Source organism: Sabethes cyaneus, chromosome 3 (assembly GCF_943734655.1).
Source record: "Sabethes cyaneus chromosome 3, idSabCyanKW18_F2, whole genome shotgun sequence".
Classification (NCBI taxonomy): domain Eukaryota; kingdom Metazoa; phylum Arthropoda; class Insecta; order Diptera; family Culicidae; genus Sabethes; species Sabethes cyaneus.
The window spans coordinates 78,643,785-78,663,655 of NC_071355.1; the positions used below are offsets into that span (position 1 = coordinate 78,643,785).

At 43.2% G+C, this 19,871-nt stretch overlaps 1 protein-coding gene across 1 annotated transcript in view; it reads right to left on the bottom strand.

Annotated features, from left to right (window-relative positions):
* LOC128742855 (semaphorin-5A) overlaps positions 1 to 19,871 on the bottom strand; it is a 357,873-nt gene that overhangs the window by 17,624 nt on the left and 320,378 nt on the right. The window lies entirely within an intron of this gene.

Below are 19,871 nucleotides of genomic sequence, written 5' to 3' on the forward strand. Positions count from 1 at the left end.
TTATCAGCAGAAGTCGTGCTTACTAGTGGGTTTAACAAGCAATTGCGGTCGAGGGAACTAAGCCCCCGTACAAAGTGTACCTTGTACAACCTGCTAATTAGACCGGTTGTTCTCTACGGGCCTGAAACATGGACAGTGCTCGAGAAGGACCTGCGAGTGCTCGGAGTTTTCGAAAGATGAGTACTAAGAATGACCTTCGGCGGCGTAGAGGGGAACGTAGTATGGAGGCGGAGGATGAACCATGAAGTCGCACAGCTCAATTACTCAGTATTCAAAAGGTGTCTAAAGCTGGACGGATAGGATGGGCAGGGTAAGTTGCAAGAATGCCGGACAACTACCCTGCCAAGATGGCGTTTGCCTCAAATTCGGTAGGAACAAGACGACCAGGTGCGCAGCGAACAAGATGGTTAAACCAGGCGGAGCGAGATCTGTCGGAGAGTACTCGATGTCCGAGGAATTGGAGAGCGATAGCCCACAACCGAGTTAACCGGAGAAACCTTGTTCAACAGGTTTTGTCTTGAGGCGGCAATCCACGTAAGTAAGTGTGTAAGTATTATCGGATATTTCAGGGAGAACAGGGCAGATAATGCACGAGTACGGTTTTCCGAATAAACTGATGGGATTGATCAAAGCTACCCTACGTGTTTCGGGGGTAGACAAATGTTGGAACGCTCAATCTAGACAATCTACACCAGACTAAAACGGAATCTAGGAGGATTGAGCTAAAAATGAATACGTGGAAAACAAAATAAATGGCAGGTAGAGGCTTCTGAGGAAACAAACACCACCCATGGACAGTGACTATTCAAGTGGTTGATGAGCCCATATATTTGGGATTGCTGGTCACCGCCGACAGTAATACAAGTAAATCGGGCCTTCCCGTTAGTCCTTTACGGATTTGAGACTGTAGTTAGTCCTTTACGAGCTTGAGATTGTATCCTTACACCGACTTGCCGTATTTGTATGAAAGGCGTTACGACCTATATTTGATTGAGTAAAAACGGAGAGTGGTGTAGACGTATAAATCACGAGCTGCAGGCAATACCTGGAGAGATTTCCATCGTCACTTGGTGGCGAAAGTCGGGAGGTTACGAAGGACTGACCAAGTTTCAAAAGCGACGAAATCTGTTCTTTTTAAGAACCCCTCTAGCACCAGGAATAGAGGGAACCAACGTGCTAGATGACTGATTTGCGAGTTTCGAGACGACCAACGAATTTTGGCCATTTTTTTAACGGGCTCATCACTACGACCAGTATCATTGATCTATTGTGATATCGCCCGGGTGTTTGCTGTATGACCCGCACTGCATTTCTTTGATATAATCGCTATTGAGTGGGCGATATGCTTATTGAATTTTATGCGTGCTTGTAATGCGTGCGTGTAATTGGGTTTTACCCTTCCTTCAATGCTCTCTCTACTTTACCTACTACTACTATCTACTACTTCTCTACTCTACTTTACCTCGACCTAAGCCTAAGATGTAAGCCTCGACCTAAGCTTAAGATCTAAGAGACCTACCTAAGATGTCGACTTGATGTCATTTGTTATTTGTTTACCGCCCGCGATGAAGGAGTACCGCAACGTTGTAGTAAAGTTGTTTGCGAGAGGTAAGCGACCCGGCGACATATTTCGACGGTTGAAATCCCACGGGGTGAAACGCAATTTCATCTATAACACCATCCGTCGGTACCGGGAGACGGGCTCGGCCAAGGACCGTGCTAGATCCGGGCGGCCGCGTTAGGGAAGGACGCCAGCAGCCATCGAGGTGGTGAGGGAGCGGGTTCGTCGAAAAATGAACCGCTCGATCCAGAAGACCGCTGTTGATCTGGATGTGTCGATCGGGATTGCTCACACTATTATGACGAAGGATGCAAGCCGTACAAAAAACGCAAGGTTCACGGGGTAACGGAGGCTACAACGAAGAAGAGGCTAGACAGAGCAAAACTGATACTTTCGCGGTCAGGAGTTCGTGCAACAGCCGCACAATGTCCAAAATGATCGGCTGTGGGCGCCGACGTTGGCCAGCAACCCCCCGTCCCACATAAACATGCCACGGTTCCAGAGCGCCGTGTCGGTAATGGTTTGAGGGGCCGTATCCATTAGCGAAACTAGCGCTCATTTCTAGGGGGGCTAATGCTTCTGGCATTTTTTTTCAACTATTTTATTTGGTCGCCCAGGTCCATTTTCTAGGGGGGGCTAAAACTCTCCTATGGTGGGCTTAACCCCCCCCCCCCCCCCTCTCCTAGTGCCGCCAATGGCTGTATCCAAGCGTGGGAAGCTTCCACTGCACTGGTGTTTATCGAGAAAAAGGTGAAAATCAATACCGCGTACTATAAGACCGAGGTTCTGGAGAAGGTTGTGGCCCCGGCATTTTGTGAACTCTACGGGAAAGATCATTACGTCTTTCAACGGGACAGCGCACCGCCCACAGGGCGAATATCGTCCAAGCGTGGTGTCAGGAGAATTTGACTGATTTTCTCGATAAGACTTTGTGGCCTCCCAGCTCCTCGGATTTTAATCCCCTGGACTTTTATGTATGGTCGTACATGCTGGCCAAGTACTATGGACCAATTTAAGAAGCTCATTTCCAAGATCTGGGACGAGATGCCCAAGGACCAGCTGCGTGCCGCGTGTGATTCTTTTGAGAAAGGTCTCAAGCTCATCATAAAGCACAAAGGAGGGAGGGGAGGGGGGGGGGGGGTTCTTCCACAAAATATGTCGTAAAGGTTCTCAATAAATGCTGCTTTAATAAAAATTGACTCAGAAAAGAATATCTTGTATTTTCATTTTTTAAACACATTTTTAAAGTGTATTCGAACTTATTGAACACCCTGTATAGAATTCAGCATGAAGGAAGGGTGATGAGAGGCCTGAGAATAAACCCATGCAAAAGACGCTTTGACATCGAATGGCCTGGTTCTACTAAGATTCGAAAACACGACCATTTGCTTGTCAAAGCAGACTCGGTAACCTTGCGGTGACGATTTGCCCAGGACCAAGTACTGCGGATGGTGCGGTGCGATGGCCTGGTGGTCCCAAGACAGATGCAGCCGCACGGATCAGGAAGGTCAGGGGTGTCTTTGCAGGCTGCGAAACATATGGCGCTTAAACCAGATTAAACGCTACATACGAAAACCCGAATTTTCATCTCTAACGTTAAATCCGTATTGCTGCGCGCGTACAAAATATATCCTGCGATATATCATTCGTGTCTGGAGACCTGACAACTAGATATCCAACGACGAACTCCATCGTCGATATCATCAACGGCCGATAGCAACAGAAATTCGAGGACGTAGGTGGAGGGGGATCGGACACAGCTTGAGGAGAAGAGCAAACGAGATCTGCAGAGATGCACTATACTGGACATTGTATTGGGGGTTACCCTTCATTCAAAGCTTGATCTACTTTACCCACATATTCCTCGCTGCCAGTACTATCCCATATTATAGCCGTCCCTGGCGAGGACTCATTCGTACCTCTGACCAGTACACTTAACTATAGGAGGGACATTTGCTCTGTCAAGAGGCGTCAAAGGGTAAATATAGAATTCAGCATGAAGGAAGTGTACTATCCGTACTCTACCCTAGCCATGCACATCATCATGTAAATAAATATTCGGCAACAGGTCAAAACAAAACAGATAACTCCGACCGTATTGAGACACACGGCGGGCACCGAACGCAAGCACCAGCGCCATGCATACACTTCACAAGTGCACGCATTCTGCTGAGCTGGCTCTCCGACCCGTCGGTCGGTGGCCTATGTGACCCTGGGTTCAGTATGGATTCGAATTACAATTCCAGAACCAAATGTATCGAACAAAGAATCTTTCTGTCCCAGTAGTCTATCTCTTTTTAGCTTTAAGAATGCATTTAGAATAAGGAAAATATCGATATGCATTACCGATATTTTCCACCAAAATTTAACTATAAAAGCAAACCCTTCAAATAATAAAGCAAGCCATTCTGACTTCAGACTTAGAGTACTCAATGCGACCCCAATCGGGCTATCGCCGACGGAAGAAATAAGTCCCTTGAGCAACCCCGAGATCCGTTGATCTACCACGGGCTATTGCTAAAGTCAAATAGCTATAGTAAATCTCGGTAAACCGTCCAGTGTACTCCAAACAGTGTACTTTATAGAAGGGTACATGGAGGGACCTGAGAATAAACAACAAATTGCTTGATTCTACTAAGATTCGAACCCACGACCACTCGCTTGTCAAAGCAGACTCGATAACCTTGCGGCTACGGAGCCCCCCATGAGATGCCATTACGTTACTGATGTTTGTCTTGAATTCAATCCGGCACAATTTGTTTGTATCCTCCCCTACATAAACTAATTTGCCACTGTCAACTTTCTCTTCTCAAATAAATAAACAAATAAACTGTGGTACTGGATTTTTAGCCAGAATACTGGTACAGGTGGCACATGCGTTAGTTTCAGCTTAAAAGCGTGTAGAGAACGGATTGCAATTATTACCACGAAAATATGGTGTCCTGTTTGGGGCCTGGTTTCGGTTACAAACAAGGCTCTTATATATTAGATTTAGGTTGAAACCCCCTGATGAGGAATATCATCATCAATATGGAATTATTGGATATTAAAAATCGAAATTACACTTTTCATAAAAGTCTATATTATAAAAATTTTCAGATTAAGTTCGGAGATTTAAATTTCAAAACAGTTACCTTCTTTTTAAAAATTTCAAGCATACAATTTTTACTTTTAATAGCCAGTAAAAAAACAACTCTATACCTATAAAAATGGATTTCTGTCTGTCTGTCTGTCTGCCCGAATGTTCCTTATAGAATCGAAAACTACTGAACCGATCGGCGTGAAAATTTGCATATAGGGGTTTTTGGGGCCAGGGAAGGTTCTTATGATGGTTAGAGACCCCTCCCCCCACTAAGAGGGGGGGGGGGCTTTCATACGAATGAAACACAAATTTCTGCATAACTCGAGAACTGATAAAGCAAATGGAACAAAATTTTACAAGTGGGTGTTTTTGGAGACAATAATTTTTTCTATGGTGGGGGGTTTTGGATGCAGGAATTTTTTTAATGATGGGTTGAGACCCCTCACCCCTGTGGTAGGGGGATAAGGACTCTCATAAAATAAAACAGAAATTTTTGTGTAACTCAAAAACTAATCGAACTCGAGAAATTTTAGACTCTTTCTTAAAACATTAATCAATAACAAGACCACCAAAAACTATCAATAGTAACATTAGATAATTCAGCGCGAGACGGCCACAGGCCGCGAGTGTTGCCGGCGACCTGCCGTCGGAAGCGCCGTCCACTGCGGGGGGCAGCCCCCCGTAGAGAGCACCTCTATCTAGGTTTATTTATTTTCCTAGATCTACTGACCTCTATTACTTTCCTTCAGTTGGGTCACCCCAGCGAAATGGTACTTTCTACGAAAAGATTTTTCGTGAAATGGTACATCCCGCGTAAGGTTTTTCGCGAAATGGTGTTCTGTGAAACTCTCTATTCCGCGTTATGGTCAACCGAGAATTGGTGTTCCGCAGAATAGTATTCGACGAAATGGTTTGTAATGATGGCGAATATTTAAATGCTATCCGCTTTATTTTATCAGGCTAAGCAATGGGGGGAGTTGTTTTCTACTTTACTGTGAGGAAAATTTGTATATTAAAACACCCATGAACTCCCGAGAAATTTGCAAAACTCGAGATTGTGACAAAGGTCATCCGAGATTCACGATTTATGTACAACACAGTTTAATTTGTGGCAATACTAAGTTTGTCCGGTCAGCTAGTTTAGTATATTTCTTTTCTTCGCTTCCATTCAAACAAAGAACTAGTCGTTTTATATCGTTGACAAAAATACACGGCGAGTTGCAGCGGTATAATTTATGTTTAGTGATCGTTCAGCGTCAACGACTAAACTTACTGTTAGCTACTAAGGCCGGCTAAACTACGCTACTAAAGACGAACAAAAACGCCTGTAATTTGCTATTATTTTAATCGTCTTGATTAGCATGAAATAATGAAATTTGAAAAAATTACGATTTCAAAATGTCTTGTTAGAAGCAAGCCTAATTTCGCTAGAGTCATTTGGTTCCGGCAATACGTAGTAAGGCACAATCAGAGGATCGAAGAAATTCAGGAGTGATTTATAACATATGCTCTCATGACTCTCGGATGGAACGGAAAATAACTACTGCTCCGTGTTGTTTGACGAATATCGAATATCGTGTTTTTCACAAGCAGTTTTTCAGTCAGCTAACCTTTGGACAGGAGCCATTAACGCCGCTCAACGATAGTCCAGCCAGGCGTGCTTTGTTGGCGGGCGTAGAACCTTCGCGCCACCGTTCTGGTCTGGAATTTATCTATAAAACGAACCAACTTCCCGCTTCAACAACACCTTCAATGCACTATTAACTATCAATTTTAACTATTGACAGGAGCTCAGATATAACCAGATGTAGGCTGACGACTATATTAGTGCTTTTATTGTTTATTTTATGGCGTGCGATTTTTGTGTGTAGGATTTTTCTTATATTTTTATGTTCCTATAATAAGATTTAGGAATAGGTAAACGGAAAGCTTTAAAGGGCTAAAAACAATATTCAAATACAAACACAGATACAAGTGTTATGCATTTGTATTTACTCAATACCTGTTGAAGCATTTGAAATATTCAAATAGTGTCATTCAAAGCAATTTAGAAGCAATTCTGAATTGCCAGACCTCCTCGAATTCGTCATATTTACCAAAATGAAAAGTATTCATAGGATGATGCTAGAATGAGCCTATCACGGTTATAAGGTAGCGAACAGAATCTTCCTCCATAAGCTACATTTGCATGAAAAAGCATCATTGTTGGTGATAAATCGCCATTCTTCGAGGCCTGTTTCATGCGAGTCGTAGTGTTATGACACGTACACGTGCAACGTGTACCGCTCTAAAGTTGTTGCAATCGGCTCGCTTTAAGGTGATGTAGCCGCGCTGTCACGCTAAGCTTCAGATTAATGTAAGAACACTTTATTAACGTCCATTGTCCAGTTGTTGAACCGTAAATTAGTAATCTTTTAATGTGTCTTTTAGCTCACAACGGGTCGTATATTCTCCGAAGCCCATTTCAGTGCACTTTTGCACCGGCGAGTGCACGCTCAGAATGGAGACGCGTGGTGGTCTAGTTCGATTCGTAGGTGGGCTAATTGAATAGGCACCGTAATATACACACACCTTCGGCATCGTTTCAGAACACTTCAGCCGTGTGAGATGATTTTCTACAGAGGCGTTAGATTCATTTTCTACAGAGGCGTTTGGTTTCGATTTGTGAAACAGACTGAAGCTGGTTCGGAGGCGTACCGACGCTACGAAAAATGGATTTTGTGCTACAGGTTGACGTTGCCGGCCGGCGCACCTTGTTGCTGTTTATGATTATGAGCTCCGTCAAAATAGGAGATAGCCTCTCCAATTCTAGAACAAATTTATGTATGGTGGCTGGAACGTAGCTTTGCTAAAACCCACATAAAAATACCCATCTACTGTAAACTCTCACGAAGCAAGCATCTTGTTAGATGGTCCTCAAATAATTCATTAAAATACAGCCATAACTCAACCAGTGAAATGCCCGGAGCCAAATTTCCAAAGCAAAATATTATGTATAGAAAGTCAAATGAAAAATTCATCTCTTTTTTCCCATATGAACCCGGACATTAAACAAATCGCCTTTACTTTCGAACGAGACAAAAAGCAGCACAGCCGCCGCGACCAGTTTCTCATTAATTCAACTATTAGACTCACTTTTCGTTGGGTCGTCGGATCGTCGCCAGGCAGGTCATAGCAGAAAGGATTAGTAATGCAAGAGGTTTATCGCTTGCTCGTGCCGCTTCTATTCCCTACGTCACGCTACCATTGGTGGGAACGCGCGGAGATTCTACGCCCAGAAAGCTTGCAAAGCACCGGAGGTAAACAAACATAAATCACCAACAGCTGTAAGTTCGCCGACTGATTGCCGATTCCGCGGCACACGCGGTGGCTCCGACTAGTGGAGCTCAAGACACGGCGCTCGGTTTATTGTGCCTTCCCAGTAGGGAGCTAACACAGATCTGGCCACGTTCTGCCGTCTGTTCTAGCTTGGGGGCTCATAATGTACCAACCTTTGGTTTGTATGCCTGACAGATTATTGACATAATCAAATCGTTTAGCCATAATATTGCGCCATCTGTATGCAATCATTGGTCGATTATGTCGGTTCGAACAGCGACTGTCTGTGAACTTACCAGCTCGAGAACAAATTACTGGCTATTAAAACGCTACACTAATGATCACGCGTCTCCTTGCCTTGGTAATTACATGCCGAGCAAATGTGTAGTTCGGTGGTAGTACTCGCTTTAACTGGCATTAAAATCTCCCATAGATTGTGGCTCCACTCCGCAGTTCGATGCTAACTAGCTCACGGGACCGAACGGAGTCTGGTGGGTTGGGCGCCACATCGCAACGTATGGACCTGCCAATAAAGTACCGATTTTAGCCTACTCATCTGCTTGAAGCCTTCTGCGAGTTTCCGAGCTGCTGCGGCGCGTACTGTTTGGTTGCTTTGCGGTCTGGGGCACACGCCATTAGTGAAAGACACCACGCGCGCCGACGAACGCCTACACTGCCGACAGGCAGACGGCCGCTGCCGGACAGGCACGATCAGTATTTTGGCGCCGAAATATGTAATTTTTGCTTCCCACTTTAACGTGTCGGTGGGCCTTTTCGATTGTTGTTTTTGTTTTTTTTTCATGGTGGTAGTTTTAAAAAACTGGGCTGGTAACGCTGGGTGTGGGCCAGAACAGCATACTGACACGATGGTTTCGGCGCGTAGGTTGTTGCTGTTTCTACTTGCAGTGGCCTGCACGGCTGCTGTTTGATGGCCATGAACCGTAACGTCTAGAAATCATCGGTTCGGTGGCGCATATTTAGTGGCATTTGAGCCTATTTGATTGTGCTGTCATTTTCTGCTGTTGTGACTGTATAAATTATATTGTTTTGATATGATTTACATTGACTGTATCCGCGACGCCGTATTGGCACTTCATTGTGCAGACAGAGACATATAATTATAATAAAAAATGCTTTGAGACCATGCAGTGACCAATGTTTGTTAGAATGAATTACCGATTTGTTCGATAAGTTCAATAAAGAATGTTACGATGGAAATTTGGTCAAAACAAAGCAATCGCGACCGGTTTCGGTTCCCGACCCACTAAAACCCTACCGGAGTCTCTAGCCTCAATCCTCCCTGGCACCACCTTATCGGTATAATTACAGGGAGAGGTTATTGTGGTTAACGCACCCTCTTAGATAACTACTGGACTATGGTAGTTAAGCTGTTTATTCGCCGTTGATCGGCTCTCCAGCGGTACTTGTAGCTCAAGTACAATCTGGGTAGCAGCCGCATTGACCGCTCCCCAGACGTCCCAGTTTGAACACATCCTTTGGACTAAATTATCCGGAGTAGTGTCCTGTCCGCTCCCTGCCGTTATGTTGCTTCTCGCGCCCACGAATCGAGGGCATATGAAAAAAGTATGTTCTGCTGTTTCCTCTACATCTACGCATTCGGGACACGCGAAGTACTCCGCATGCCCGAAGTTGTGCAGATACTGCCTAAAACAACCATGGCTTGACAGAATATGTGTCAGATGGAAGTTGATTTCGCCGTGGCGCCTGTCGAACAACCCGGATACTTTCGGGATAAGTCGATATGTCCACTGGCCTTTTGTGGAACTAGGCCATGTCCGTCTATACCTATAGGCCTCATACCCGCTAAGACGCAGATTGCGTCTGGTGAAACTGCGATACGTCTTGGCCACTCTCAAGCACATAACACGATAGGTTACTATCCAGCTTACCTAGCTTTTGGTTCCTAACGCCGATGATTACACCGACCCGCCATACCTAAGTATGGACTGGACCACATTGGCTAATAGCCTTCGCTTGCTGCCATATTCGGAAGAGCTATTAGGCATGATACGAGACAATGCCAAAATAGCTGTGGAAGCCTTCTTGCAGGCATAGTTGACGTGGCTCCCGAACTTGAGCTTGTCGTCGACCATGACGCCCAGGAATTTTAAGGACCGCGTTGACGAAATAGTCTCCGACGCTGATCTTTGCTTGCTGCACGGATTGTTGCTTGCTTGCGGTTGTTCCAATTTTCCAGGCATCCATTTATTAGACTAATCTCAAGTTTTTAGTCTTGACCTTGAAATGCGGTCATACATATATATTAATATTTTTTTTTGAAACGATGGTTCTACAATCGATGAAGAGACGGTAGGGGAAAGAAACGATTTTTTTGTGAAGGACGGGGAAGAGCGAAAAGGTGAGGAGAGGGGGGGGGGGGGGTATTGGTAGTTATGCTCAAGTAGTCGTTTTGACTTCTGCCTTTTGTCCAATGCTGGAAGGTGCATGAGTCGAACCAAGCTATAATCTGAGATTATAACCGGATTCGAACCCACAACACCCGCCAAGGCATATGGTTCGCTGGTACTTGTACCTTTGAACCATAGAGGCGCTGGACAAAAGGAGTCTACTATAAAACCAAAAGCAATGTTGCGAATTGAACGAGAAGTCAACAATGCCTACTCACACGCGATAGAGTATGAGAAGCATAGCATTCAATGGTTACATCGCCCACGCAGTCGTAAAAGAAACAGCCCCCGTTGCTGTGTGCAGACATTCTGCTACCCACACACTCGCGGAAGCACAGTCTCACACCGTCTTTCTGCGTAGCTTACTCGCGAGTCGAAAAACTCATGAGCAATCAGTTGCCCGTGAAGCTAATGAAGAACTGTGATACAAATTTTGCATTACTGTTTCTTTTCTTCATCATCTTCGCCTTGGATTCTATTTATGGGCGGGAGTGCGAACCCTCGCGAGTAATTGATATCAGCAGCTCGGGTTTCAACGACGAACGAGAGCGACAACCGTAGCTGTTAGCTAAACACACACTCGCAAAAATTCTTTGCAGTGCATGAATATATAAGAGCGGGGGTCCGAAAGAATGAGTACGCGTCTGTGAGGAAATTAGACCACACTAGTGTGGGCTTCGCAACACCGATCCGAAAGTAAAGCTTGGGTGCTACACTCCGTACACCTTCTGTTTTCATACAACAGACTTCGCAGCCAGCCGATTCTGCAACCTTGCGATTACGGAGCTCCTAATGTTACATTCGGGCTTGTGTTACATTCGTGCTGGTATTACATTCGGGCTCGTGCTGCATTCGGGTTTGTGTTACATTCGGGCTTATGTTACATTCGGGCTAGTGTTACATTCGGGCTAGTGTTATATTCGGGCTAGTGTAGCATTCGGGCTAGTGTTACATTCGGGCATGTGTTACATTCAGGCTTGTGTTATTCGGGCTAGTTGCTTTCGGGCTAGTGGTTTTCGGGCTAATGTTATAGAATCGTATTGATCACCTCAATCTCATTTCATCCCCATCGATTACCACAACTACTGCCTAAGTCGACCTTGTTACAGTCGGTTCCGCTCACCAGCGTATACTTCATTTTAGGCGTAGCTATCTTGAACCCAATCCTCTCTGTTTCGCATTTTAGTTTGGTGTACTAACCTACCACCGCCTCACCGTGGCAAAGCAGATAAATTGATTGGATATATTAAAAATCGTGCCCCGCATGTTGAATTCCGCTGGTCTTATGACACCTTCAAGCGCAATGTTGAATGGCAGACAGGAGAGACAATCCGCTTGTCAAAGTCCCTTGCAAGATTCAAATGGGCCCGACAATCCGCCATCAATTCTAACACAGCACTGTATCCTATCCATTGTAGCCATGATAAGTAAGTAAGCTTCTTCGGAAAGCCGTTTTCGCCTAGGATTTTTCGTAGCTCTTTTCGGTTTACACTATTATATGCGGCTTTGAAATTTAATAACAGGTGATTCGTGGGGACTCGAAATTCACCACACTTTTGGAGGATCTGCTGCAGGGTGAAGATTTGATCCGTTGTAGACCGACCGTCCATGAAGTCGGACTGGTAACGTCCAACGGATCTGTTGGCTATCGGTGAGTAGTCGTTGGAAGATAAATTGGAAGAGCATTTTGTAGGCGGTATTCAGGATACTGATCGCTCGGTAGTTCTCACAATCTTGCCTTTTTTGTAAATATGGTAAATAACCTCGTCTTTCAACTCCTCCAGCAGTCGTTCCGTATCCCGATTCTTACAATCAATTAATGCAAACAGCTGGCCAACTTGTCTGGGTCTATTTTGATAAGTTCCACTCCAATACCATTTTTCCTGCTGCTTTGTTGTTCTTCAGCCACCGAATGACTTCTCTAACTTTGCTTATCGATGGCAGTGGCACATATCTGATGCTTGCTGCACCAATGAAGCCACTTTCTTCACTACCTGCAGGTGAAAGACCGTGGACATTCAGGTGTTCATCATTGTGCTGCTTCCACCTTTTGATCACCGTACTATCCTCTGTAAAAATACCTCGTCAAACCATTCGTTTCGTCGATTCGGTGCCACATGACTTAAGACGATCTAAATCCTCCGCTACGCTGTTAACAGCTGTTTTAACGGCATTTCAACAGTCAAGAAGGGCTTCGTCCAGCTCTCCAGCTCCCTCTTTCGGTAGCACGTCTTCGAGCAATGACGCGTAGCTTTTGGTGACATCCGGTTGTTTCAGTCGCGTTAGATTATGCCTTGACGGGCGCCGGATATCGTATATTGTTTACAACAGATAGTTTTTGACTTATTTTAACCATCACTAGGTAGTGGTCCGATTAAATGTTAGCGTTTTGACAGGTTCTGGAGTCGATAATGTCTGAAAAGTGGCGACTATCTAATGGAAGGTGGTCGATTTGTGATTCCGTCCGGTTAGGTGACCTCAAGGTGTACCGATTAAGTTTTGCGGCAACAATTCACTTATCGAACTAATTCACTGGGCCGAATTTAGGAGTCGTCTCCACGCTTCTTGGTCTTGGGCTGCCACTCTTCAGATGCCCCTAGCACCCGCTGTTCTAGCATCCTTGTTACAACGCCCATCCACCGGATACGGGGCCTGCCTCGAAGTCGGCGGCCTCTTTCGGATTCTCTGCTGAATGTTGTAATCGCTGGTCTGTCGTTTGGCATCCTTACTACGTGGCCAGCCCACTACAGCCTGCCGTGTTTTAGTTGTTTCACAATATCCGCATCTTTGTATAGATGGTATATTTCGTGATTCATGCGCCTACGCCACATTCCTTCTTCTAATATGCCGCCAAGAATTGATCGCAGGTTCTTACGACTAAAAACGCCAAGGGCTCGTCGATCGCCCACTTTTAATGTCCACGTTTCGTGGCCTTAGAATGCCAAAAATTAGCATCTTATAGAACGCGAGCTTCTTACGGAATTGCAGGCTACGGAACCCCTAAAAGCAAGTGAGATTTCATTATAATAGTACCGCTTTTCTGCCCCCTTCAATGCAATATTGAACTACAAATTCGATAGCCCGTCAATTTTCTTCGAACTATCTAAGGTAATAAATAATCATCTAATCCAGTAGTGCCCGGGCATAGGCATGGTGCGGGCCAAATCAGACCGCCCTATGAATGCCGCAATGGCCGCTTGCCATTCCTGCGCATAACAAAACGTAAAATATGCGGCAGCAAAAACTTTTTTCTGGGTATCACCACAAGATTTAAACCGGAAAGCTTGCAGATCCACAATATGCACGAGACATTACGACTAAACTGAGTGACCCGTGTGTCATCCAAAAATTTACTCATAAGTCCACCATGCCTCAAATCAGTCCGCGCGGGCTGCACAAATTAACTCAAAGGGCCGCGGTTTGGCCATCACTGATCTAATCGCACCCACTATTCTGACGCGTGACTTTGGACCATCAAGGGTAGCAAGAATCAGTTTTATTGGAAATTCACGTTCAAGCAAAATCCGCCACAGCCCATTTCGTTTAACTGAATCGTATCCCACCTTGAAGTCTACAAATAAATGGTGAGTCCTGCAAGTTGAGTCCCCGGAATTTTTCGAAGGTTTGTTGTTATTTTTCCTAAATTCATATAGATTTTTGAATAAAATATTAAATGTCGAATAAAAGCAAAATTTGATACCTAATTTTATACCTAATAATTTTACACATTCGTATAACTAGCTTTCTAGGAAAGATAAAAGCGTTTAATCATACCAATCTACCCCAACTGTGCTGCGGCTGTTTGCCAATTCGTAAATTTCCCAACGCAGTCGAGTGACGGAAATAAACTGTTAGCCCAAAATGTTTTAATAACACTAGGGGAATGTCGTCGTGGTTGGGCCGCCTTTTTGACATTCGCCCATAACTTCCGTTTCAAAAAGAATTTTAGAAATCTAAATAGATCGTTGGAAAGGTCTAAGAATAAGCTATATTTTTGGAAAATCTTGAACTGATTGCTTAATAAATAATAAAGTTATAGACATTTACGTGAAGATAAAAAATGTTGTCATACTCGGGCCACGTTGTACAGGTTGGGCCACCGCTCTTAATCTAAGAAATACGTATTGAAATTCTATGTAGAGACATCAAAAGAATGAATTTCGTGAGCAACGGCTCTTATAAGTATAAATATCTTATTTTTAATAACATCTTTGCGAAATTTTTGGTGATCTTGTAAAATCAATATTACTACAATCGCGTTTCCCGAAGTGTACTACTGCAATGAAAAATCAACAACAGTCTAGGTTTTTATTATACTAATTTTGCTTTATTTCATCACATTTCCCGCGACTGACGTTCTCTAGCGAAAATTGCGCTTCTGTACTTAAAATTATGGTGGCCCAACCATGACTACACAAGTGGCCTGACCTTTACAATAAGCGCTTTTGTGGCATTTACCCCCTTACCCTACCCAAACACCTAACTGGACGGGATTTTTCAATAGCCTTCGAATAGAGCACAACACACTTAATAAATTTTCAATATTTATCCCGATAATTGCATTTCATGAATCATTTCTTGAAGAAAAGTTAACTGCACCTGCAAAACTTTTTTTGTATTGATTCAATCAGTGAATTCAGTACGCGTGTTTTGAATACACGATCGAAACTAACAATATTGTGAAAAGTTAGCTGTCACAGTAACAAGTTTTACATTGCTTGTACATACATATCACGAGTTACTAAAACTGAAAAAATCGTGGTGGCCCGACCATAACAGTGGCCCGACGATAACGGCATTACCCTATCTATAGAAAATTATCTATAATGCAGAGACCTTTCACTGTTGAATTTTAATACGACTGAACTCGGGATCCTTCGTTACAATGTTGCTCCGCACTGAGAGGTGAATTAAATCAGAGCATATTTTTTCCGCACCTTATTTGTGGTTCTTCTGTCTGCAGGTTTGTCTGTTCAAGACGAGATGTTCGTAGTCCGGCCCAGCTGGTTTAAACCCGTGTTTTCGAGAGCAGCTAAACGTACACATTGCTGTGCTTCTTTCGCGTGTATCGAGTACGTTCCGTATACAGACTGATCTTTTTTTATCGTGTGTCAAAACAGTTTATCGCAAAAATGATAAGTTACAACGGAAATGCTCTGGCCATCATCATGTTAAAATGGTGCGCAGAGCGGAGGAGCCAAGTGCGAGGAGTGAGGCTCAAAAGTTCACTGCCTTTGAGAGGGTCGATCGCGGTACGCGGGGTTCAGCATAGTACGTCGTTGGACCACTTCTTGAGTGAACGAACTCTGACTATAGGACAGGTTCAAGGATGGCAAAGTTGTATCGTGCCGACATCGGGTAACGGGTCGAACTGAAACGAGACAGAGATCCGACAGCCAATGGTGTGTTGTCACGGAAGTTACAGACCATTAGCCGGTATAATTTCATTGATGATATGACTAATTTGTTGCATCAGCACCACTACTCCGGCTGTATTTGTTATGATCGAGCAAATTGATTGGCTTTATCCTTCCGCTATAAAGCATGTTGATGTCGGTACTTTCTTTTCTCCCATGTCACTGTCCTAACAGCTAACGAGATAGGCAATTTTTAGCTAATTTATCATTGAATTCATCAACCCACTAGTTGGTCTTCACATGACAAACTAGCTTCCAAGTAAGTCTGAAGTGCTTTGTTGTGCTCGGACGGGACTAATTTGTGTCCCGGAATGGTTGGCCATAAATCAGAACTCTGTACAGGAATTGATCATCCGCAAATCGATCGTTCTGTGCGTGGCAATCTAGTCGGTCGGTCTAGTTTTCGACTGTATAGGCGACTGCCTTGAGGCATCCATGATAAATTACTCAGCATATGACATAGAAAAATCAATTCGTTATTGTACAAATTACTATTTAAGTCCCGCACAGCAGACTTCACTCGGCGGCACAGCTTGAATCGGTTTGTGTGACACGCGAAGGCCACTTCTAGAAAACCGGCTGCATTCAACTTTCCATGCCAGAGTGCACTCGTATTGCACAGATGCATTGTGTTCTTTTATTCAATAGTGCAAATTTTCAATTAAAGACATCGATTGATAGTGGCTTTCATATACCTAGATGTCATTTCATTTAATCCAATTATCATATTCACACCGCTCGCTTGAATAGTTTGCTCTTCTGAAAGGAAAATTATTGCAAACGGCGGGTGTTGAGAAACCAGTCCTTACTGAAGCAAGTAGCCAGCCTCCATCCAGCGGGTTCTCATTGGGGATTAATTATAGAATGATCCATTATATTTATTGTTATATTTATGGCACAACGTGTCACTGTTGGCGTTTCAAATGGAATGTTTGCTGATGAGAACTCCAGTTAATGATCATTGCTCAGTCAAAAGATTTATTGCCTATGAGGATTACCAACGTTTCCATTCACCATTGGTTTTCATGCAGTTAACGTGTCTGTTCACGTGACTTTTAGCAGAGGATTGCACTGTGTCGGATTTCTGTTCTATTCTATTCTATTCTAGAATAGAAGTGTGCCTATAATATGAAGAATGTCAAATATATAATTCTATCGTTTATTACTAGTATTGAATGCAAATAGCGTAAATAAATTTTATTATTCATTCGGTGGACAATTTTCCGGTGAACAATTATTTCCTCATTTCAAACTAAAAGTGATAAACGTTGCTCTAAACATCGATCACAGTTTTAAATTAGGATCGGTTCAAACATGAGATATTTGTAAGTATTATTAGTTATTACTAGGTTTTTGATTAGTCGAGGTACACTTCAATAAAAAAGAGACATAAATTTTCTCTTGCGATTACGTTCGAAAAGAAAAGTGAGGCTGACAGCCTCATATTTAAATTATAGTCGTGAATGTTGGATTATTGTTATTCCATTTTATGTCTAAAGGAAGTTAAAAAACACTTTATTGCTCAAATCTTACTTTTACTTTTCTCAATTTCAACAACTATCTATCATGATTGAGCCTTGTCATAGATGTTGAAACGTAGCTACATCAAAGTCAATAAATTAAGAGAATTGAGATTATAAACTTTGAATGTACGCTGATTACCTACTGTTTTTTTTTGCGTGAGGCTATCATATTGACGAGTGCCGTAACGTTACCACACGAATGACTGCCAATATCCTGGCAAAACAAACGATCGGACATGTCGAGAGCCCCGAAACTTTCACTCCAGGCAATTAGTCAACGGGAAAGGTCCGAACTGGCACGTAGACGGGAAACCGAACTCTAGCGGCAACTAACGTTAGGTATTTTTTTTTTGTTCCTGCTCGTGCCAACCGTCACTGGCAATGAGCAATCATCCGTATAATTGACCATCAATGATTTTAATTCTGCTTGGCTGACCTCGATCTTGAACGACCGGGGTAGTGTCAGTGGGCCTGGCCGGGCGGAGGTTAGTGGTTATCGATAATGTGAACATCGGAAGCAGTTTCAGTGATTGACTTTCGCCTCAGCTTGCTGCTCTCTGAGTGAAGTTACGTTACGAGTAAATTTTCGTTTGAAACATGATATATTGATGTTGTCAGTGGTCAAAGTCGTCTTCACTTTCATTTATGGGCTTAAATTTAGGAGGCTTGATGAACATTTATCATTATGTACGACGAACACGTCGTTGACTGTGGCACGGAATGTTACGTAGTCAGTCGGCCGGTTTGCCGGTCTCTAGGTTCAGAACTAATGACACAAGATTGCGCTGGAGGACAAATGGACGGAGAAAACAACGGACAGACATATTCAAACAAGCAAAATATTGGCTGCTATTTGTTAGCGAATTAAAACGCTGCGGTGGGTCCCGCTCGTCGAGTTTGTCCCGTAAGTGCGGATGTAACGTATCCTCCCTCAAGTCGCTCCGGGGGTCTTACCGGTCGCACTCGGCTAACCGCATGTGGTTTATGTACGCGATTGGAGTGAGATCAGGCGCCATGCAAATGGTGATGCAGCTAGTGGGAATGATTGTTCGACGGGTTAATCTATTCTGTGCTCGTCCGTCGGTTGGTTGGTTATAGTTGGTTATATGAGTATGCTCTTCGTCGTACCGTACGAATCGGTAGAATTTACGGCGATGAAATATGTTGGACAAGAATATAGCTTTCGAAATCAACAGATATCATTTGTTAAAAGATTTATTGAAATTTTACCATTTCGCTGTATATTTGTACATGTTCAGTAATCGAAACAGCTTCAGGATACAAATAGTATGTTGAGATTGATATTTTTATGGTAATGGGTGAAGAGAGAAGTGAATATTGAATGGAGTGAAATAATTAGAACAAGGTTATGTAACTACTCCAATTCTGACTGCGGTTTCCTCAGCCAAACAAAATTTCATCTCGTAGTATCAAGGTATTATTTTAGAGAATTCAATATGATTTATTTACGTTGACGTGTTTCTTGAATTTCTCCTTTGAATGTTTGAGGGGAGTGCAAGAACAGATATGGCTAATTCCCACGAATTCCAAGGTCAAAGCCCAGCTAATGGCGTATCATACATTTGAGCGATTACACAGACAAGTATAATCGTACAATTAAACAACAAAACTGCAGATTCTGCAAGACTAACTATATCTTGAGCAGCTTACTATCTGGGAAAGAATTCGTCAATACAGCGAATAGGAGATTTACTCATTTACTTACGCTATGAATTTTAATGCAGCATTATTTTTTGACGCAATACTCTTCTTTTATGTTAACTGACTTTCATTTGAACTTGACGATTTTATTTTATTCACATTTTGAGTCTTCAGACCGTTGTTTAAGGATGTATAACTTTTAAACCACTGAATCGGTTTCTAGTGAAACTGGATACGGCAAATGAAAAATATTTCTCGGGTATTTTTTAATTTCAACCTAAGTGGCAATGCGAGATTATCTACGTGTCTTCTCTCTTCCGCTTATTACAGTATTAACCCACCAGTTTTGCATGAATCGGTTGCAGGCTGGCGTTAAAACGGTAAATTAATTAGTGGATTTTGAACTGGCAACGCCAAACACTCAACAGATGGCATTTTATTTGTGTGTGTGTGTGTGTGTGTGTGTGTGTGTGTGTGTGTGTGTGTGTGTGTGTGTGTGTGTGTGTGTGTGTGTGTGTGTGTGTGTGTGTGTGTGTGTGTGTGTGTGTGTGTGTGTGTGTGTGTGTGTGTGTGTGTGTGTGTGTGTGTGTGTGTGTGTGCAGCTCATTTTCTATCGCCTGTTTCTCGGAGATGGCTGAACCGATTTATGCGTTATTAGTCTCATTTGAAAGGTATTATTGCCTAGTATAACACTATTGAATTGTTTCGTGGTCCAACGTTTCGTTTAAAAGTTATAAGCAAAAATGTGAGAACTATGTGAGACGATTTTCTCCGGAACCACATGAGCAATTTCGATGATCTTAGTACCAAATGAAAGCTCTTGTTATCGTAGAAATTTTCAGAAGGTTTTATTGAAAACAAATGAGTAGTTTAAAAGTT